We start from the raw sequence: 24,049 nt of genomic DNA, 5'->3' as shown, positions 1-24,049 counted from the left end.
ATTCCGAGCAGGGACTTGATGGATCTCACCCTGCCAACGCCCGTGGCCAGCAGGCGCTGCACCTTGCCCAACATAGCCTTCATCCTCTACTCTGACGACGAGGCCAATTGCGCCACTGTATCGAGCTTGGCTCCCAGAAACAGTGCGATCTGCGACGGGACCAGGTGGGATTTTGAGTAGTTGATGGAGTCCCAGATCTGTGAGAAGTTGGACAATCTCCGCTGTGTGTTCGACAGTGAGTTCTCTTGTCCTTGCACGGATGAGACAATCGTCCAGGTAGGGGTAGACGTGGATCCCCCGCAGGCGCAGCTGTGCCGCCACTGGTGCAAGGCACTTGGTAAAAACCCTGGGTGCCGACTTCAGCCCGAATGGCAGGGCCTTGAATTGGTAGTGCCGCCTTTGGACTATGAATCTGAGAAACCTTCGGTGTCCTTTTAGAATGGGGAATGGGGATGTGGAAGTAAGCATCCTCCAAGTCCAGCGACGATAGGAAGTTGCCCTCCTCCAGCTGTCCCAGCACGTGCTGGAGGGTGACCATCCTGAACTTTTGTGCCTTGATGTATTAGTTTAACCGCCGCAGGTCCAGGATGGGGCGCCAACCGCCTGTCTTCTTTCTGACGAGGAAGTACCTTGAGTATACTCCGGAGCCTCTTCGGGACGAGCTTGATGGCACCCTTCTTGAGCATCGCCCTTACTTCTAACAGCAGTTGAGGGACGTGATTTTCCTTCCTGGCCACGGGAGGAATGTGGGGGCACTTCCTTTGAAATTCGAGTGTGTGCCCGTGGGCCAGGGCATCCAGCACTCAACGGTCGGTGGAGATGGACTCCCACACGCTGACGAACTTCGCCAGCCGGCCTCCCACCGGGGTGCTCCGGTGGGGGCCCGACACTACGGCCGGTTAAGTCCTGCTTGGAGGCGGCCTTGCCGCCTTGGCCTCCTTGGCGACAACAATGAGATCCTCCTAACTTGCCGCGTCCTCTGTAGGCCTCCTGCGACGAGGAGCGGGCCGCCTGGCAGTACGTCGAGGAGCCGCCGCCGAATCCCTTGGAGGCACCCTGTCTGCCATTTGGCGTTCCGAAAGGGCGGCCGTCGTTGCTGCAACACTCCCAAGGCCTGAGCCGTCTCCGTGTCTGTCTTGATGGCCTGAATTGACTCATCCACTGTTTTACCATACAGGTTGTTCCCGTCGAAGGGCATGTCCAAAACGCTGGTTTGCACGTCCTGGCGGAAATCAGTTGACTTGAGCCATCCCCGTCGAAGGCAAACACCGTTGCCCAACTGGCGGAATCCGGTGTCCGCGATATCCATGGCCACCGTTATGGCGTGGTCCGATGCCACCTCACCTTCCTGTAGGATCTCCATGGCCTCCGACCTCTTGTCATCTGGTAGGAAGTCCAGCAGGGGAGCGATCTTGTACCACAGCTCACGGTCGTAGCGGGCCACAATCGCTAGGGCGTTGGCTGCCTTAATTGTCGCCGCAGACGAGATGACTCGTCGTCCCATGGCGTCCAGCTTCTTTCCCTCGCCATCGGGTGGGGAGGTCGAAGTTGAGGATGACGCCCCCGCTTCCTTCTTCTTGGCTGCCGCAGAGACGACCGAATCCAGGGTCGGCTGTGCCCTAAGGCACAAAGGGGCAGAATCGGGGACCCGGTACTTCTTCTCGTACCGATCCCTCTTGGCAGGCGTCGTGGACGGGTTCTTCAGGAGAGCAAGTCCCTCCTCCCAGATATCGTCAATCAGTGGTACCGCGAGGACCCTCTTCCTCTTGGCCTCGCGCCACTGATAGAGGAAACCTTCCTTCTTCTGTTCCACAGGGCAGAGCTGAAAAAGCTCAGATGCCCTGGCAATCATGGTGTGGAAGGAGCCAATTTCGTCAGGCGGGGAGGCCCGAGGGAGTGGTGATGGAAGGCCCATCCCGTCGTCACCACTGTCATCATCCGTCCCCGTTGTGGCCGTATCCGTTCCTGTGTCATCTCTAGGATCAGGGGAAGGAGATGAAGGCTGAGCGGGCCGCGAGGGCTGGAAAGGCGGAGGGGGGTGAACTCTCCTCTGCTTGTTTGGAGGGCTTCTCGACGGGCCCGGTTCTGCTGGGTTGTCCGTTGGGGTGAGGGGAAATCTCGTCCTTATCTCCGTGCCTAAGGTTTGGATTGCCATCAAAATAGCCACCGAGGAGGACTGGCCACCAGGGGGCGCAGAGACGTTCATGGACTCTGCGTGAGCTCCACTGCAGCCACCCCGAAAGATGGACTGAGCCCCCACTTTTCGGACCCCCTCACCACAGAAAAAGCATGAGGTTGCAGTCTGAATACCTCCTCCAGCACTGGGAGAAGTCCCGAGTAAAAAAAGGACCTGGGATACCCACAAAACTCGTGTCCCAAACGGCGGCCCTCTGAAACAGGGCGAAAACGAAACCAACCTGCCACACGTGTGCTCCAGGACATTGCCGGGAAACCCCACACCACGGACCCGCAGACGGAGCCTGCAGGACCTTGATGCCTGCGGCCCAGAACAAAGAACTGGCACAAACACGTCAGTGCCCCAGATCTGGATGCACCCAGACCGCCACTCAGAGGACCTCACCTTCCTAGCACCTGCGTAAGATCCACAACGCAAGGTGAACTCCATTCCTACCCGCCTCCCTACGGCATCCGAAAAGCAGCCGCACAAGAACGGTGCAGGGCCACGCGACATCTGCGCCCCCCCGCTCCCGGCCTGCATCAGATGGAGGCCGCGGGCCTACTTCTCAGGGGTAGTCTGGGGCTCAGGACCTCGCCCCCCCCGCCCCCTGTGATCCTCCGGTGAAGACCAGCCCTGATTCTGCCGCCCAGAGAGATCCCGAGCCTCCGGAGAGGAATCGGCGGCAAAGCGGAGCTGGCGCACTCCATGCTGAAAGAAGGCCCCCGCCCCGAGCGACCAGCAGACCGCCGGGGAGCCAAGCGTGAAGAGACCGCGCCACACGCGCGATTTAACCCTAGAAGCAGGGTGCACTCATGGCAGTCGGGTACACAGAGACGACCATCCCAGCCCACAACCTATCAACTCCATACCTCACAGCCCCACAGACAGGACTCTTGGAGGACGCTGAAGGGCCCCCTGCTGCCTTTAAAAGATCCCTACCGGTGAACCACTCACACTCCCAAAAGTGATCCGTGAAGCCCAGCAACATTATACAGCACCTTGAACCCACAATCAGCAGAGGCGAACAGGACAACCCCTACTAACACTCCGGCACTTAAAGCCACAACAAAGAGACCTCACCCTAAACATTGACACGAAATGTCCCCTGTGGAACATCTGAACACGAAATGTAAAACGGGGAGAACCTTGCAACACCAGAGGTACATCAGGGGTTGAGACCCCAGAATTCGGTTAGTGAACCCTCCACCACTTGGACGACGAATAAGGAGCCAAACCGTACCGTGACCCTCCTGAAAACACGCACAAGACATCTCGAGTTCCGAGAACCCCCCCCCCAGAGGTACATTTTGCTTGATAAACGGGAACCACACTGGACGGAGGGTAAGGCCCCTGGATACAGGGCGAGTGCCTCCTCCAACCACGTGAACCAACTACACTCCTGCCACCATCACCCCGGCTGTATACCCCCAATATCTTAACCTAACGCTCCACCCAATTCATCACCGCTGAAAGGGTATCAGCCTATGTTCCCTGTAACGGACCACCTTAGAGAACAAGGCCCTCAAACCACCAGAGACCCGTATGAACTTTAAACACAAGCTCCTGCACTTCGCCTACACCCCCACTCGTCCCGCCTTAACTGAACACGCAATGGCGAACAACATTACTACGGGAAATGAACTAGCGGCAGCAACGATGGGGGATATTGCTGCCCTTTTGGGGGAAATAAAGAACCTGGGCACCGATATAGGAGGCAAAATAGACAGGATCACTCAGATGCTGGACAGCATGGAAGATAGACTCGAAGGGGTGGAGAACAATCAAGCCTCCATCGACACCCTCGAGGCACAGCTCGACCAGAGAATGACAGAGTTGGAGCATCGAGAGGAAGATTTCAAACTTAAGCTTGATGACTTAGAGAACAGAGAGAGACGGAACAACATCTGCATTTTTGGAATCCCCGAAAGAGCGGGCGAAACAAAAACGGACTTGAAGGAAACACTCCACAACATTATTAAGCTTCTAACGGCAGATGATGACGTGGACGAACCAATCACTGAACGAGTCCATAGAGCAGGAGGTCCCTCGGGAGGACCACGATCAGTCCTAGCCCGATTCCACCGCTTCCGGGACAAAGCCCGAATCCTTGATAAAGCCAGAAAGTGCGACACAATTACGTTGGGAGGAGCTCAGATCTCAATCTATCAAGACTTGTCTCCTTTGACGCTAGCCCTCAGGAGGATGTGCGGTCCCCTCACCAAGAAACTCGAGGAGAAAAACATTAGATAAAGATGGGGCTACCCCTTCTCACTAACATTCGAATATGAAGGAACCAGATACAGACTAAGATCCGAAAAAGAGATAAGGGCATGCATCCACAACCTTCTCGGCCCTCCAGGAGAAGAGCCAAATCGGAATGAGACACAAAGAGAAGACCGAGAATGGCATATCCAAGGTGCTCGAAGAAAGAAGGTGAAGGGATCCCGAAAATTCCGGAGGGGCAACCTCTCCCCAGAAGGGGAAAACTGAAGACCTCATAAAACCGGTAAGATCAAACCAACACAGTGAATAACATGATATATACATGAGACATTAGCATAGACTCAATCCTGCAACCCTAATGGATAAAATTAGGGGGGGACCATGGAAAGGCTCAATTCAAATAGAGATGGTACACTTGGACAAGGGGCGTGATGTTAACGGCCCCTACAGGTGGTTCGACACCGACCCGGTGCTGTTAACTGGGAGCGATCGAACGCCGCCAATTGAGAATGGGGGATACAGGGGAGGAAAATAAGGGAGGGTTTGAGTACCGGGTAAAGGTCGAAGCAGTACCCACAGACCTGTGTGAATATCGACGCAGTGCACGAACTAGAGCAGACATGCACCAACAAGCAGCTAGTAAAAGACACCTTCTTAAAAAAATGATGAATGGCAAAGAACACTAATGCGGGGCACCCCACCCCCTTGAGAGTGGCAACACTCAACGTTAAAGGCCCCAATTCCCCAATGAAATGCTCACTAGTAGCTAGGGAGTTCCGCAGAGCCGAACTCGACATTCTTCTTCTACAAGAAACAAAGTATATGAAGGGTGAAGAGCGACGAATCTTACCGAAACAAGTGGGAACAGAATTCTGGGGATCCGGCCCATTGAGAAAAGGAGGAGTCGGGATTCTTCTCAGAAAAGGCATAGAATTCGATCTCACCAAATTATGGTCCGACATAGATGGCAGAGCACTCCTAGTCAGCGGCCGTATAGGGAAAATAAACGTAACAATCGCCACCCTCTATTCCCCGAATACGGGTCAAACCAGATTCCTCACTAAAACGATTCCGAAGATTCTATTCGAGGCATCCGGCCATATTATTCTAGGGGGTAACTTCAACCAATGGGCAGACCCCAACAAAGACCGTAAACCTGGCAACCCTGACCTGAAACTCAGTGGTAGAACTGACCGAACCGAACCAAAATGGCTAGTATGATGGAAACATATAACATGGCTAGTATGATGGAAACATATAACATGGAGAGAGCACCACCCAGACGAGCAGGGCTTCACCTTCTACTCAACCCCCCACAACACATACACCAGAATTGACTATGGATATGTATCCCGAGAACTTGCAGAAATGATATCACACTCGGAGATAACCCTGATCACTTGGTCCGACCATGACATGGTCCGTATAGACATCCAGTGGACTAACATACCAGTTAAGAATGGGAAATGGCGATGTAACAAGACCCTCTGGAAAGATGCAGTCTTCAAAGCAGAAATGGAGACTGAAATCTCCCAGTTTTTTTAAATCAACGATAATGGCGAGGTATCCAAGCAGATTATATGGGAGGCTGCTAAAGCCACCTGGAGGGGGATTCTAGTAAGAGAAGGGGCGTCAAAGAAAAGGGAGAGAAACATTATCGAACACAGTTTACGAACCAAAATCTCTCAATTAGAATCCAATAACCGGAGAGTCTCAGAGTCTGATCGAGCAAGGCTGAACAAGACAAGGAGAAGAGAAATGAACTAAAGCTCTTAGAGCATGAACAGATGGTACGCAAGCTGAGATTCCTGAAACAAATATTTTATGAAAAGGGGGATAAGGCAGACGCACTCCTTGCCGCAAGACTCAGAGAACAAAGAACCGAGCGAAGAGTATTACAAATAACCGATGACAACCCCCCAACTCACTCCCCCCCTAATATCCCAGAAAGTTTTGCTCACTTTTATGAAACCCTATACACCTCCGAGATAAACCCCGACCAACCGGAAATAGAATCCTACCTGTCCTCAATACATATGCCCTACATAACAACCGCGGAAGCCAATCTGCTGGAATCCCCCATAACTGAATTGGAAGTCCAGGCTGCAGTAAAGAGACTCACCCTGGGTAAGTCACCGGGAGAAGACGGCTATACGGCTGGATTCTATAAAACCTTTACTACTCTCCTTACCCCCTTCCTAACAGAACTCTTTAACGAAATAATCGACACTGGGAAACCCCCCCACCCCCTGACTCTTTTGTCAGGGCACTGATCACGGTTATCCCGAAGGAGGGGAGGGATCCCACGAAATGTGCATCCTACCGCCCCATCTCATTGCTCAATCTGGACGCGAAAATGTATGCAAGGGTTCTCGCCGCAAGGCTCGAGACACTAATGCCCCGACTCATACATTCCGACCAAGTCGGGTTTATACTTGGTAGGCAAGGAGCCGACACAATGCGTAAGCCCCTGCATTTGATCTGCGCATCCCAGACCACAGCCAATGACCCAACTCTCCCATCAATCGATGCAGAGAAGGCCTTCGATAGAGTGGAATGGGGATTCCTAAAGGCAGTCCTACGCAAGGTCGGAATAGGCCCGAGGTTTAGAAAGGCAATACACGCGGTCTACACGGACCCCAAAGCGGCAATATTCGTAAATGGCGAATATTCCAGATGGTTCAGCCTAGAACGAGGAACTCGCCAGGGATGCCCCCTTTCCGCAATTCTTTTCGCACTCTCTCTAGAACCCCTCGCAATTACAATGAGAACTGACCCAATAGTGAGAGGCATACACATGGGGCCAACGGAGTATAAGTTGGCCTTATACGCAGATGATATCCTCCTCCACGTTACCAATCCTACAATTTCAGTCCCCCCGGGCTCTCCTCCTACTAGACGAATATGGCAAACTCTCAGGGTTCAAGGTAAATAAACAGAAATCCACCCTCTTCCCACTCCAAGGCCAAATAGATGCGAACATCTCTTAATTTTCCACTCTAGGTCTCAAAATCGAGCATGTAAAACTACGTTAGTTAGGGATTTTGATCACTAAACAACTGAGTGACCTTTATGAGTTGAACTTCCCTCCTCTACTACAACAGTTTCGAGCCGGCTTGGCGAGATGGGAGAAGCTCACGGTATCCTGGCTGGGCCGACTTAACGCGGTTAAAATGGTATCCCTTCCCCGATTCTTGTACCCCTTCCAAATGCTACCCATCAGAATCCCAAACAGCTTCTTTGTTGAAACCAAAAGAGCCATTCTCAAATTCCTATGGCAGGGAAAAAAGGCAAGGATCGCGTACAAGACACAGACACTCCCCAAGGAGAAGGGCGGGGTCGGCCTTCCAGGCCTGCGAAAATACTATGAAGCCTCCCAACTCAGAGTCCTCATCCCCCATCTACGCAACTCCACAAACACTCAATGGATCAACATGGACAATCACTACTTTTCGCCTGCCACAGTATCTGAATGGCTCTGGTCCCCCAAAAAGAGAATTTGTAGAAAGCTTAAAGACCACCCAATACTCAGTACCATATGGGACATTTGGACTCCAGGCAAGAATATGCAAAACATCACCACATGGCCCGCTCCTCTGAGCCATCTATGGTCTCCTGGAATCGATGACCAAATTCCGAACGTATGAAGGTTCCAAACATGGTATGAAGCTGACCTGGAGAGTTGGGCAACTACAAAAAAAAGGATTCTTTCATATCCCTTCCAGAATTAACAGAGGCTCTCGGAATTGGCCCCCTGACCACGTTCCAATACATCCAAATAAAAGGCGTCTTGACGAGACCAATATGGAAGCCCTATTTAATGAGACCTCACACCCTTTGAAAAAATATTAGACTCGAGAACTGAAATGAAAGGCCTGATTTCAACAATATACAAAGAACTGATAGAGGGGGAGGGGAAAACACAGATCTACTAAGAGATAAATGGGGAAGAGACTTTGGTGAACAGTTCACCTGGATCTTTGGAGAACTATATGTAAAGCAACCACACAAATCTCTCTCGCGAACCAATACAAACTCCATGCTATCAAATTGTTCCACAGATGGCAATATGACCCCACTAGATTATCCAAAATGTTCCAAACATCTAGCCCTGAATACTGGAGAGGATGCGGAGAAAACACAGACTACTGGCACATGTGGTGGAACTGCACCTGTGTAAAAGTCTTCTGGAATGAGGTCTTAGGCTGGATAAAAGAGATCGACGGTATCACTAGATAATTGGATCCTTACCTCATACTGTTTGGCTTAGAGCAAAATGACGACAATTGGATCAGTGTGCAAGACTTGGCCCCACAACTACTGCTCGCAGCCCGAGCCGTACTGGTTCCGAAATATAAATCCACCTCACTCCAACCAAAAATGAATGGATCAACGTTGCCACCAACATATGCATAATGGAACACAGTACGGCATCACTTCACGGAAGATCAGCACCAGTCGAGGCCCTATGGTCAGACTACAAAACTAAATATCTTCCTGACGGATTTTCTCGAGGTTCAACCACCAGCCTGCCCCACGGAGACCCGAACACAATATAGAAACGATCCACTGTTCTGTACTGTCCTACTCTCATCGTTTAAGCCATTCCTATAACACACAAGAGGCCTTGATTTCTATTGCACAGCACTGCAACGATTGAACTGAAAACTGCACGACCGACCGGGGGGTGAGGGGTGGGAAGGCGGGAAAGGGACGTCAGGTACGAACGGGTACTAACACAGGACCAAACCAGAGACAATGAGTTTGTTAATACGATTATCTACCACGCGGAATCTCACTGATAATGTCCTGTATCTTAAAGCTTTAAATTGTTGTTGTACCATGACTTATGTTTCCAAACCAAATAAAGACAAATTTAAAAAAAAAAAAAAAATAGCCACTGGCTGCGACGGGCGCGATGGTTGCTCCTGCTCCACGGGAGTCTCGTCGGTGCCACCGTCGCTCTCTTCGTCCGCCTCTTTGGGGATCCCCCGTGGGACCGGACCTCCTCGAACCTCTTGTTGAGGCCCTTCACGACTTCAACCAGCTCCTCCTCACAGGCTGTATCTGTGTCCGTGACGGCCACTGCCCCCCTTCTTTTTCCACCGGGGTCTTCACAGGGGTCTTATCGATGGGCTGAAAAGAGGATTCCGTCCATGGCGGCAGGGAAACTCTGGGCCCCGAGGTCGCCTCCACTGGGTTAACCTCCACAGGCTTCACCAGGGCCGCCGCAACTCCCTAAACAGAGGCCTTCACCGGGTGAATCAAGGCCTTCACCACCTTGGGCACGCTTGAGGCCTTCACCTTGGGGGAGGGGTCACCGCCTCGCTCCCACTCGGCTGATCCTTTCGAGATCCACCTCCAGAAGCTAAGCCGGGTTCTTGGATTTTCTCTTCCCCGAGCCAGAGCGTTGGCTCGTGGTTGATGGCGTCGGTGAAAGTGCGCCCTGCCTGGCAGCCGAGGAGCCCGACCCTTCGGTGCTCCCGGGGCCCGCGGACTCGCAGTGCTTTGCCTTCTGTTGGGGGGGGCCCTCACAGGACTTAGAAGACCGCTCAGACTTCTTCTTCTCACCTGCTGGGCCCTTCTCCAGCCAGCTGGCGAGGCGGGTCCGACAATCCCTCATAGTCCGTTCCGACAGGTTCTTGCAAAACGCACAGTCCTTTTCCACGTGGGTCTTGTCTTCGTGAAGGCAGTAGAGACATCTCGAATGCTCATCCTCCTTGAAAACATTCTGTAATCCGCATCCAGGGCAGTTCCTGAACAGCTTGGATCCGGGTGTCGAGCTTCCCTTGTCCTGGGCCATGTCCACGAGGTAGGCCTCAGATCTTCTGGAATCCTCCAAGAAGTGTAACTCGACGAAAACTTCACCCTTGAGGGGCGTAGAAAATTCCGAAACGGGTCCCCGTTGATCGGAAGTAGAAACGGTGGAGCTTGAGGCTCAATTGACTGAAAAAATTAGATTCAACTCCTTGAAAAAACGCAGTAAAAGCTCGAGAGCAGCACGAGGACTCCCTCGAGAGCTCGAGAGCAGCACGAGGACACTTGAACGTGCGGTAAAAATCTGGGGATGGCTGCCAAGGGCGGGGCTTGGGGAGAGGGCAGTCATTGGCTGGGGGCAGTATAACCCAGAGACCAGTGATTGGTTACTACTAAGAAAGACAGATCAGAAACGAAACTGATACTGATTTTTTTTTTTCTTTACCGAGGATTCCCAGCCTGACGACGGGGAATATTCATGAGCATGCGAATCCATGCCAGACCCCATGCTGGAGAACTTTGGGTTTCACCCTAAGTTACCAGGGGAATCCAGACATGGACCCCTTGCTCACTGTTTTTAGAGAGGCACAGCTCCACCTCACTGATGAGGCCCGACTAGGACAAAACACCTGAGGGGTTGCTGTTGGTACTCTTGTTCAGAGGAGAATTGCCTAGCATTTTGGTGCTGGACTGCCCCTGGGCAGGACAAAGACTGATATGTAGGGATATTTCTCATCTGTGAAAGGGTCAGTGAGCTAAAAACTTGGTTGAGACTCTCCCGGGGGCCATGGGCCATCCACCCAAGAAGAGGTCAATGGACTGTGTTCATGCCAGTAGAGGGACTCCCAGAACCCCCTTGTTTTGTATTTATACTGGGTGTATTGTCTGTCTTTTTGAAGTGTGACTATAAAAACTGTTTTTATTTAGAGCGGGCCTTGTTTTAGTTTATTAACTTTTGCTTTTCTGTGTTACAGAATACTGCTCTGATCAGAGGTGGCTAGTTGACCTACGAGTTCCATTGCTGTGTGCCTACGGCCTCGGCTTTAGAGCTGCTTAGCTCTTGCAGGTATTCACAAACCCGTTTCAGCGTGACGTACTCCTGTCAAACCGGGAAAGGAGGTGAGCGCGAAATCCATGCAAAGCTTACTGAAACACAAATGAGATGGTTGTTACAGTGACAAACGCAGGCTAGGAGGGATCTCCCTGAGAGCAGTAACACCAATCCAAGTTAGAGGCAGATATTCTAGTAGCGCAGTCCAGAAAAGTGGGGTGAGTGGAGGGGGCGCGATATGTGTTCTTTCAAGGGTTACTTTAACCCAACCTGAGACCTGCGGGAATGGCAGAAGTGCTTTCTGGCAGGAACACTCGGCTCACTGAAGGAACACAATTCAGACTGGCATGGGGGTGGAACGTGAAGGGGGAGGAGTGGGGCATGAAACGAATACGCACGTTTTACATGGATTCAACCGATGACACGGGCCAACATGAGGTGTGTCGGGTTTGTACAACAAGATTTTCAAGCAGTTGAGAGCCCTTCAACGCACAGTTGACATTTGAATGCAGTTTACACGCAGAAGGGATTCGCGTGGGCGTACAACCATTCATGACGCACATAACGTGTCAAGGTGGGGCAGCACCTGCTGCCCGATTGTGGTATGTGTTAGGGCGTTAGGCCCTCAAGGAAACAGTACGTCAGGTGCATGGGAAGGGGGAGGGGTAATGGGCGGGGAACTACACACAGCAACATGGAAGGAAGACGAAGCTACCTCACATTATGTTCTTCCTACTGCTAACCCGTGCGCCTGCGCCCCGTTTAATGCTGCCCTCTGTTGGACCGCTGCGTTCCCTTAAGTGCTAACTGCCACTATGCCCAAGCTTTCCCATGAAGGACACTGACACGCGTACCTCATACTCTGATCATGTACCCAAGCACTTCACACATTCTTATTATAAGAATGCACCTGTTTGCTCAGAGTTGCCCCATTTTAGGACTACTTTTCCTCCCCTCTGTTCCTGGGACTTCACTCACTTACCACCTTCCCGCCGGTTTCTCTCGCGCGCTCCCTGTCGATATGTCTGGTACTTGTTATTTGTTTTTCTCTCTCTCTGGGTTTTTCCAATGGCCTTTTTCTGTCTCTACTGTCTCTACGAAAACTTGCTGACACCTGTCCCGGTCTTCCTCTGAGGCCCACCACTCCTCCACACACACACTTCATTCACCCTGTAGCTCTCCCGTACTCTTCATTTTCTAAATGCTTTATCGGCATGAATTGTGTTTCCAAATGCTTCCGAAGCTGTGTACCATTAGGTGTACTGGGGAAGTCTTTGATTCTATCACAGACTGGCTGTTGTATTCTGCTGCCTTTTCTGTCCGGGCCCAACAAGGATCGTTTGTTCAGCTAAAGGATTCCTGCACTTTGCACAGATCTGTGTTTCCTCATATTTGGGGGAGTGCGTAAAATCCTGGATTTGTAGGAAATGGAAATTATTAAGTGTGGGATGCCACCAGCCACGTGCAGCTTGGGGAGGAGACGGCTAGGAGCAAGCGTGGGAGTTGTAAGTTAAGGTGAGGGGAAATCACGAGATTGTTTTGAGCACCCCCACAAATAAACATTTATATTTCCGCAGGTGTATTAATGTATTATTAAAGAAAGGATGAGTTTCCTGTAATTTTGCAAGCAAATTAGAAAAGGAGCTTATCTTGTAAATGTACAAATCTGTTCTTGAATATTTTCTGCAGTGTACAACCCTGAAATTAATATTCACGAGCGTTTTAACCAGTAGTCACCGTGGTCTAGTGGTTATGTCACTCCACTCTGATCATGCAGATCTGAGTTCCAATCCCAGTCTCAGGAACAAAAGCAGATCAGTTTATTTAATGGCCACAAATAGGTTTCTCGGATTCGAGACCCAGAGAGAGATTTTTGTTGCCAGATCTTGGAAAATCCACCCCAATAACCAGTGCTGGATGAACCCTGCCCCCACACTATCACCTCCCGCGGGGATAGGGACACTTGATGTGGGGGAAGGGCACCGGGGCTTGGCACTTGGACCACCACCACCACCCCTCTCCCCATAGGGACCTGTGGTGTAAAGGTGGCCCAGGGAGGAGGAGGAGGCGGTTATTTTATTTCTCCTACATGTACAGCAGTAAAGTTTGCAAAAAAGGTGAATGACTGAGCGCTGGATGCAGAATGCAGGTGGCAATGAGTAGGAAGAGCTGGGGTACTGAGAAGAGGTGCAGCAGGACTGGAAACGGGCCTGCAGAAGTGGTGCAGGGCTAGGAACAGTTTCAAGGGGAGAAACGGGCACACTGCTGAACCGGATTGTCCACCAGGGCCAAAATATGGGCAGGGCCGGGCTTGCAGGAAGGCTCACATTAGGCAAAGTCTGACTGCAGGCCCTCCTGGGCCTTGGGACACAGTGATCCCTAAGCAATAGAAATAGGAGAAGGGGAACACTCACGCCTGAAAAAATACAACCCGCTAGGGAAAAAAGGCCAAGAGATTTCTTGCAAAGATAACAAGTTTTAGTCGCACAAAAATAAGGATGCAAGTGAAGAACGAATTAGCAAAGGCCCTGTATTATAGTGCCCTGTAAGCAGGGCATCCCGACCAGGGGAATACAAGGCGGAGACAACACTGGCATTGATTAATCTCCCTACACTTCCTGCATTGCATATGGCAGAGTTGGACGAGCCCCTAACCTTTTCAAAAAGAAAGATATTGGGAGTCTCCCACAGGAGAAGACGTCAGGCCCTGATGGGCGCCTGTCTGCATTTTTTAAAACCTATGGGTCCCTGCTTGGAGAAGCTATTGCTGGTACTTGGCATTTGACTCTGGCCTCCTGCCTGGGTTGATGAGGGACGCACTGATAGCTACTGTTCCCAAACAGGCCAAAGATCAGCACAGCATGGCTCCTAACGCCCTGGTTTTCCTTAATTTTTTAATTGTGTTTGCAGTTTTTACAGAAAAACTTTTTACACATTTCACATCACTCTTAAAAAATTATCATCTCATCATCAAGTCCCATTACTTCAATTCTACTATCTGGTATTGTCTTCATTTGTTTATCCGACCAACTTCCCTCCATGCGGATCTTCTAAGTTTTTTTCTTTCATAAGCCTGTCTAGTAGGATGATTGCTTCTGCAGTGACACCCTTGAATGACATACTGCCACCAATCATCCATATCGGTTTTATGCATCTTCAGGTAAGTTTTACATGGATTCAACCGATGACACGGTTAGACACTGGTAGAAATCCAGTCTTGTCTTTTTTTCTCTATTTTTAGTTTTTTCTGGATTGTTTATTAGTTACTCTATCGATGACCCAAGCTCTATTAGTTCCTCTGTACATCTTTTTTTCCAATTGGCCAACAACTCGGCACCCTTGGTTCACAATTCGCCAAAATTTGGTAGCCCGTTATCGGTTTTGGCAGAATTCTTTTCCTTAAAAGAGCCAGCGATTTCCATCTTGTGATCAAATAGAGTGACTGCAGCCCCAGTTCAGATCTTATTGCTGCATCATATTGCGGGTGTGCATCTGTGTAATTTTAAAAGAACTGACTTTCAAGTTTTGACCAAATTTTCGAGGTTAAATTCAAAGCTGCTTCTGCTCCATAGGTTAATGCTGGTACCGCTTTTTGAATATAGAAAGTTCTCACTGGGCGTATAAAGCAGTTTCCATAGCAGCCATTCAGAATGGCCCCTTGAGTACTTAGTCTTTTAGCTTTCACTTGCAATTCGTGCTCCTAGTTCCGTTCAGCTATTGAATGGATAAATCTGATCCCCAGATATGTTATTTCTTTCACTTCTTCTAGTTTTTCCTCATCAATTCGGCAAACACATTTTTTCTTTTTCAGTTTATTTGTACCGCCAAACGTAATTAATTTAGACTTGCTGAAGTTTACTTCTAAGTCATTTGACTTCATATAGGCAAGCAGATCCGTCAACAAATGCTGTAATACGATTGGTGTGCGGTATATTAGAGCAATATCATCAGCGTAGCATAACATTATAATTTCAGTGTTATTTAGCTTCGGGGGGGGATTTTCTGGTCTTAAGCAATCTGGAAGATCCGCTATGTATAGCTTAAAGAGCGTTGCCACCAAAGGGCAGCCTTGTTTGACCCCTTTTTTCGTCAGGATATCTGTTGAAAGGCAACCTTATTTATCCTGATTTTTGTAGACGTCCGATCATATAACGCCACTGTTGAATGTAGGCTCTCAATAGGACAATTCCAGCCTCTCAATTTAGTCCATAATGAAGCCCTATTCACTCCATCAAAAGCCTGTCTTATGTCTATAAATGCCAACTATATTTTCCCTTTGGCTTTGATGGCGTGACGTTTCAACAAGGAAAGAATAAACGCATTCAGCTCTGTACCTGTTTGTTTGGTGAAGCCAGCCTGTGGTGGATCGATGATATTATGTTTATCTGCCCAATGGCCTATCTTTCTTTGCAGGTCACTAGCAAAAAGCTGTCCAATAGTGTCTAACAGGGCTATCAGCCGGTAATTACTCGGATCATTTCTGGAGCCTTTTTTAAAGATTGGGACTGTTATGCTGGAAGTCCAAGTTTCAGAGATTTACTTTAGAATTTTAACCTTTGTGAATATTTTGCTGATCAAGCAGCTCCATAGGGCCCAATTTTTTGTATTAGAATTTTTTTTTTTTTTTTTTTTTTTTTAGATGCATGTTCGTAATCCCATCTGAACCAGCAGCCGTTGACTATGATAACTTAGATATTCTCAATTCAATTTCTTCTTTGTCTGTTAATACATCCCACTCTGTATTACCTAGGGGCATGTCCACTCTTATACAATCATTATTGTTTCCAAAGACTTGTGAATAATGTTGCACCCATGCAGACACGTAAATACTAGACGTCATCTGGCTTTGTTGGTTGTTAATAATGGTCCACAAATCCCTGGTATTTATGTTGCTTAGTGCCCGCAGCATTAATTCACCTTGTTCTTGCTCCCTAATTATTTTGAAGCCAATCAACCAGTTTCTAGATTTTTTTCTTTTGGGTTTTTATTGCCTGAATGTTTCCCAGGGAGTTGCAGCTTCTTAATTAATTTGATTTGTTATCTCAACTCTTTCCTTTTTGCCACCACTTCCTCACTATATCGATGTTTGGGCTCGAGGAGTGGGTGTTTTAGCCATTTGTTTGGCTACATACTCTTGCAGCAAAGGGTTATATGAAAGCTTTGTGATGTCATTGCCTTCTTGAGTGTTGAATTTCTCAGTCAGTTCCAAGATGTATTTTTTCCTCTAAGTGATTGCCTTCTTGATTAGTTTCCACTCCACTTGACAATACATTTGCTTCATCATCGTTAAGATTTCCCCGCAAAGTGAATCTCAAAATATTGTGGTCGCTGCTCGTTTGGTTTAGAATTTCGAACCAGGCCACCTTCGATTGATGGGATTTTTTGATCCTCATATGGTCAATTGTGGATTTTAACATGCCATTTGACCATGTATAGATGGCCCGGGCTGTCCCCGTCCACTTGTCCATTTAACATAAACATATCAAAGTTTGCCATCAATTGAAGCCAACGTGCTGTATCAGTTACCAATGATTCTTGCATCTGTATCTGGCCGCCCACTACTACCAGTGCATTTGATATTCAGATCTCCAGTTATTAGTACATTTAGGAGGTCCTCTTTTCCTAGTTCTTTTTAAATTTTCGTTGCTACTTTTGTCAGTAGGGGCGCAGTCTTTTCTTGTCCATGATTCCAGTACAGACTTAGAATCAATAGTCGGTTAGATGTTCTACCTTCGGGTTGACTCCTTTCCAGTAGTGCCCACAGCCCAAAGTTCAGCATATTGCCATCCTCAATGATCTTTCTATTCGAACTCTGCTTTATCAGCATCAACAGTCCACTGTAGGACCCACCATTGCGACCTTTTCGCGCCGGATTCATTAGGACCTCATAGTTCGAACAATCTGGTAGCTTTTGTACCCAGGTCTCTTGTAGGCATATTATTGTTGCATTGTTCAATTCCTTTACTGATTTATTAAAGAGGTGTTTAAAACCTCTGGTGTTCCAGGATAGTATGCAGTCCTTTACTTCCCCTGAACTCTTTGTTGGCTAATAATGGTTTTATGTGGCAAGGGCATTACTGATCCAGACCCAGGTTTCAGGTTGCTTTTTAGATTCTGTCTAGGCATTCTTCCGCTTATGAACTTGTGTTTCAGTCAGGAAATGTTCAACAATTATTTTTGTTTTCTCTTTGTAGTGGCAGTTTTTCCTTTATTAGACTATGGGGTTCATTATTGCTCTTCTTTGGTTGTGCATTTGGAATTTTAACAGGCTCGGAGCCGAGCTTAGCAAGATCTCTTTCACTTTGCTGGAACTCAGATGGAAGATTACTCAATCAACTCTGATTTCATCCACATATTCAACTACCTTTGTCTTCAGTGTCGATGTTCCTTAATGCTTGGACTTCATGTAGCAGGTGCAAGACATTCTTTCTATTTAAATTTAGCACCATCTGTTCATTCAGAATATGTATTAATTTGATTTTAAGTTTGTCCTTGCCTCCTTGCGTCACAGAACGATCAACTTTTTTTGCCAATGGTGTTTTCAGTTGACCATTGGCTGGCTTTCTTGGGTTCCAGTTCATTTCTGTAGGCTTAATCGACCTCTTATTCACCGCTTGGTGTTTTCCAGAATCCTTTTGTTCATATTTCTTGTCTTCCACAGTCTGAAAAGGAGAAGCGCTTGGCTCCAGGTCAATGTTTATGTCGTCATTCGAGGAGCCTTCCTCTGTGTCGGTGTATTGGCTAATCATTCTTGTCTCATCGTTATCTGACTCCGTATTATGGGGTACTCTGTTAGCACAATTTGTCTCAGCTTAACTTTCTTCCATGTAAAATGTGGCATAATCAATTAAATTGTGCGTTTCATTTACCTCGTCCTCGGAGCGGTCAATCTCTTGTTCGTCATGTTTGCTCTTAGTAGTATTACTTCCTTCTGAAGATTTCTTAAGAAAGCACAAAATACATTATTATTTTTTTTTCGTTGGGCCCCGTTTTAATGTTTTGTGCTCTCGGCTCAGTCAACTTGGAGATCCCTGATGCTTTCATAGTTAGCATTTCGATTACGACAGTTTTCCTGTCTACATTCCTCTTCTCCTCCTGTTTGTAAGCTTTTTTATGAAACACAGCATACGTGTTGTTGAGAGGTTAATTTCTGGATGATTTTTCATTGTTGTCTACTGGCTTCATTTTTTTCCCCCACTATATTCCCCTTACTTATAGGGACATTTTCCAAGCTTTACCTTGCAGCCTGTATGCTTACTGATCTTGCTTTATCTGATCCTTCCATCGTGCCAGTGATTAAAGCTTCTTCTATTGAGTTAGTAGGCGTTGGATGCCCTTCTTTGTGACCGTTTGGCGCATTAAGTTGGTTTAATGTATGCTGTGTGGGCAAGCAAGCGTTTATTTCTGACAGATCAATTCCCTGGGTGCTTTTCGATAACATGCATTTCCTTGTCTGCGGTGTCAGGCTCGGGTATTTTCTCATTTTTGCAGTGCTGATGTTCTTGTTTCAAAACTTTCCAGTTATATTGATGATCTCGTTCATTTCGTTCAACTAACTTCCGCATCCAGGTCACTGAGTCTAACAGTGCTCTAGACATTATAGTGGCTTCCTCTTGATTGCCTATAGCTATGTCGTTTAGACGTCTTTGCCAAATGGCCGAGGCTTCAGCTTCCTGGTTGATACGATCTTCAATCTTAGCTGTAAAGGACTCAAGATATGCAACCTTTGAGTGAATAAGTACGACCATCGTAGTATTATCCTTCACATTCTCGCTTATTGTTTCATATAACTTTGTATATGGCGTCAGAGAAATTGAGAGCACAGCCATTACATTGTAATGAATCTGGATTCCAGCATTTATTGAGTGTTTTGTTTCGCCGATGTTGGCAGATTATAATTTCTTGTCTTGATGTTCTGGCTATGTTCATCTAAGTGTCCAGCCTGCACACATCCTCGCTACTCTTACCGCCCGTGGTAGTGTCCATGTTTCTGGCAGTCTGGGTATTATCCTGCTTCAGTTTGTTGGAGGTAGCATCCGCTGCCTCTTTTTCTATCCTTGGGTCTTCTGCTTCCGAGTCCTCATCCTGCAAGGACAGGGACTCGATTACATGTGTGCTTTTTGGAGTAGCTACTGCCACCTGCCTTGCCGTGCTACTCCTCACAGCTATTTCGATAGGCTCTTTATTTGTCTGTCTTGTCTCACACTCTCTCATAAAACCTCCTTTTAGTCTTTTATCTCGATCACTCATTTGGCTTTGCTGTTGAGCAGAATTTCCACGTTGCAAATGATTTCGTTGCTGTGTCACTCAATCTTGATAAGTCACATCTAGTGTCTTTCACTCTTATATTCATTTTTTTAATGAGTGTCTACACTCAAGTTCTCATATTTCTTTGGCAATCAAGGTTTCATCGACACTTAGGCTTTGCTTGTTTAACTTCCTCCCTATCAGTGGTGTGGATATTTGTGTTTTATGCGTTTGTTTTTCACACAATGGTTCCTCCAGCGTCATGTGTGTTGAATTTAACCTCTTCATCTATATAGATTGAGGTTGAATTGCCTGGAGGTGAGTTGAATCGCACATTTCATTGATCCAAATTTCGTCCTCCTCTGCACCGACCATATGGTCATCTATATTTTCTTGCCGCAGATAGTTCTCTGGATCTTCATTCTAAGGCATTTTCTGTCCAACCTTATAGGGAACACCGCCCCCTTGATTACTTGAAAGCGCAGGTTTGTCATATCTGCCGTGGTTATTATTGTCTGTGTTGTAATATTTTTCCTGTATAGGATTATTCATCGCCTTACTTCCTACTACAACTGGGCCATTATTTTGACTGATTTAACATGGTCAATGAGTGTTCATGTGTCGCACAGCCGTCTTCGCCCGCCTCCTGGTGGTCCGGTTGTCGAACAGTGGCTCTATCTATAAAATCCGTCTCTGCAGTATCCTTCTGCCTCGCTTCAGTCATTCGTAGGGAACTCCGGCTTCTGTGCAACTTGTAAGCCTCACCGTAACTCACTGATAACAGCGCTACATCACTCTCTTTGCAGTGATTCTGAGTCGGGTCATGCTCTACTGATATAGCTGACGCTCGGTCTGTTTTTAACTGTTGTCCAGAAGTTTTAGGGTTTGTGGTTTCCTTGTTATGGCTTACGGTCTGTGGGTGTGGTGGCATGGGAGCTAGTTCTTGCTCATGCTGTAAGGTTCCGATTGTGAGGCGGCACCCTGCATTTTCCACTGCCGTGTCACAGTTAGGCATGTTCTGCACACTCCTCACTGTTTCAGCTATGTTGCCGATGTAGGGTTGTTCTGCTCCCATTTTATCAGCTAAGTTTTTCTGGTTTTTGGCATAGCTGTGCATGAGGCCGCCGTCTGTCGCTGAGCCAATTTCGATCAGCTCTGCGTCCATCACATTCAGACAATCTTGACTTCTGGTAACATGACAAGAGTTACTCTTGTTTGTTTCCTGTACGTCTAGTGCGCATCCTGTACAGCCCATGCATCTCGTCGACAAGCCACACACTTGCTTTTTTATGATTTGTGAAGCAGTTTGAACATTTACGGTGGATACACTTACAGAACACCATCTCATGGTGCCGGTCGCCTTCGCCTTCTCTTTTCACTCGATAAGCGTTCTGTAATGCTGGAAGTAATGATGACTTCTTACCAAGTTGAGAGCGGATAATTGGTCGTCGCGCTCCATCCATTTCGCTTTCCTCACCTGCCATCATCCCGGAGTGTGACTGGACTCCAACCCAGACTCACATGCGGCGCTACGTGCCTGTGTTGGGTTCTTATAGGAGGAGTCAAATCTTTAAAGTAACAGTTTCTTTTTCCCACGAAGAACAACTGAAGCACGGCCTTTTGAAGTAGTGGTCTGCTGTGACTGAACTCCAACCCGGACTCACGTGCCCTCTTTCCATGCTGAACACTGATGTGAAGATTTTAAGCACCCTGATAACGAATTGCAAAGGGTTCTAACACATTTGGTACATCCGGATCAGGCCAGGTTTATGCTTGGCATGAATACATCACACAACTTAAGGAGTAATCGCTTGTTCACTACTGTTATGTCCCAGTATCCTAGCTCTGTCGCCAGAAACCCAGTCCAACATTATTAACATTCTCTTTCCTAAGTGGGTCTCTGTTTTCTCCTTTCTTTTAAGCCCCCCCCCCTCATCTCCTTAACTGGTAACTTCTCCCATCCTCCCCCCTTACAACTGCTTTCCATCTCTTCTCCGATATTCTCTCTGCACCCTCTTGGTAGCTTCTCCTTTTGACTCGCTCCTCAGTGTTCATGGCAATCTTTCTCCTCCTCCTTCCTACCTCCAGCTTCGTCTTCCTCCTCCTTCCTTGACTCTGCCACCACCTCCTTTCTCCTGGCTCACTGTTCAGTTTCTAAAGCCATGTGACATGAAGCTTTTATGGAGCCTCTGCGCCTCCCGTTCGGCATCATTAGTCATGAGTGAGTGCACCTGTAGGAAATTTTAACCTTTTGGGCTATGCTTGGTTTGTTTTTCTCTTGCTTTATCGTGCTTGCTAACAATGCAGCCACAAATGACGGGGATGTGTTCTGAGCTCTCCAAGAACCCATACTCTTGAGTATCATTCCCGCACACTGCCGTTGCAACACTTCAAATCGCCTGCATCACGCTGAACCAAGTTATGGAAAGTTTTCACATATGGTGGGTTTCATGCCGCTTCTATTCACTACCCATTATTTTTCTGGCATCCCCTAAAGGGATGGCCACAGCTTGGGTACTGTCTCAGTGAGTCTTTTTCCACAATTCTAGGGCAAGTTGGGGAGAGCGGGGGGTGGGGGGATTGTACAGAACATACCACAAATAACACCTACTGACTGGCCCAAGATCAATTCACAGGTGGTAGAGCCTGCCCCTATTAACACCCTACCCAGACAGGCAGATTGTCACAATATGTTATGTAATGTGACGAATCCCAGGGTATTGTCACTGTTTCCATGGGGAAGAACCTTTCCACAAGGCCAGGAAGGTGAGGTTGCTACCTGCTATTCCCCTTCTTGGTGGACTCATCAGGCCCATCTCATGGGGAGGGAAACGCTTCATGGGACTGGTGACAATGGCCCTGGGAGAATGAAGTATTCATTTATCACTTTTGTGTCGCCACTCACCTTATCCCCCACTAAGGTCTCTCTAGTCCCCCATACCTCTATATGTTAAAGTAGAGTACAAATTATCATTGATAGGACTGGGACAAGGAAGAGAGAAACTTACCAAAGCTGAATTCAGAAGAATACTGAGACGAAGAAGATGGGACAAGTAGCCACAGGGCCACCGTGGAACCAACACACGCGCACCGTTTTTCAAGAGGCAGCCCGAATCATAAAAAGGGAAAAGGGACTCCATGGTCCGACAAGGCAGCCCTGGAGGAGCAAGAAACCAGACGCTTGTTACATGGCAGGGGACCCAAAGACTGAGAGCTGGGATGCAGAGAGTCGTGGCGAGGTGGACCTGGCCGGCAGCAGAGAGAAAGGAAGCTAGACTGGCAAAAGCAGACTGAGAATGAAGGCGCGGGCAGCCAGAGATGTGAAGGAGATTCCGGAGCTGCAAGGAGAAGGAGAACATTGAATGCAACAACAGCAGAGAAGCTCTGCTCCGCCACCTGAGGAGACCGGGGACAGCCCCTAGGCTTCCCAAAGGTAGGAAGAAAATTGGGTTGGTGGTTGGGGCACTGAGGGGGCTGGAGGAGCTGAAAAGCCACATAAATATATACTGAAGAGCACAAGGGGATGAAAGCGGTATTACACAATTTGATAAGAACTTTATAAACCAGATAAACAAAACACAAGAGGTGATGGCTGGAAGGTTTAGAATTAATCTTAACCTCTGGCATTGCTCTGGGCATCCCTCCAGACCATTGTTCATCGCCTGCCGAACCTTTACAGAAGGAGGAAGACCATATGCGGTTGAAACATGTCTGGGGTGTTTGTGGTCACCTGCATAAGGGATGTGACCTAGCAGTTTGGGCTGGACTGCTCCTCCTGGGGTGGGACCAAGCCTGATTTGCATGTGGTCTTTCCCCTTCTGTAATGGCTTGGCATGCTGATGAACGATGATCTGGAGAATTGCCGAGAGCAATGCTAGAGGTTAGTATTAATTCGAAACCATCCCGCCATCACCTCTTTTGTTTTGGATGTCACCCCGAATGAGATGCGTATGTCCAGATGTGGGTCCCGAACCGGCTGGGACAAGAGACCCACACCACTCCTCACTGATGATGCCGAATGAGGCCAAAACATGTCTGGGTATGCTTGTGGTCTCATGCAGAAGGGATGTGGCCTAGCAGTTCGGGCTGGACTACCCTTCATGGGGTGGGAAAAAGCCTGATTCACATATGGTTTTTCCCTTTCTGTAATAGCTTAGCAGGCTGAAGAATGATGGTCTGGAGGATTGCCCAGAGCAATATTAGAGGTTAGGATTCATTCCAAACCTTCCAACCATCACCTCTTTTGTTGCATAAACAAGATAAACACATCCTGAAGATCAGGGGTATTATACAAGCTGGGGTATTATACAAGCTGATACAAACATTAGGAATACACCTATGTGGGATGGTACCTGGCAGATCTGTCCAAGTGGACACTAGGTAAAGCAGGGAAGGGGATCCAGCAAAAGCAGAGGTAAAGGGTCTGGGACCCACATGACAGTGGGAAAGCCCCACCAGTATGCAGCAGGGTCTGGGACCCAAATGGAAACGGGTAAGGTCCATCAGTAAAACCTATATATAAGGGTTAAATCTCTACAACCAGTGGGCTGCAGCGCCGAAGCAGTCGGGGGGAGATCCCGACAAGGGAAGAA

This window comes from Ambystoma mexicanum, chromosome 8, assembly GCF_040938575.1.
Source record: "Ambystoma mexicanum isolate Mex_15411 chromosome 8, UKY_AmexF1_1, whole genome shotgun sequence".
NCBI lineage: Eukaryota > Metazoa > Chordata > Amphibia > Caudata > Ambystomatidae > Ambystoma > Ambystoma mexicanum.
This window is presented reverse-complemented; position numbering follows the sequence as displayed.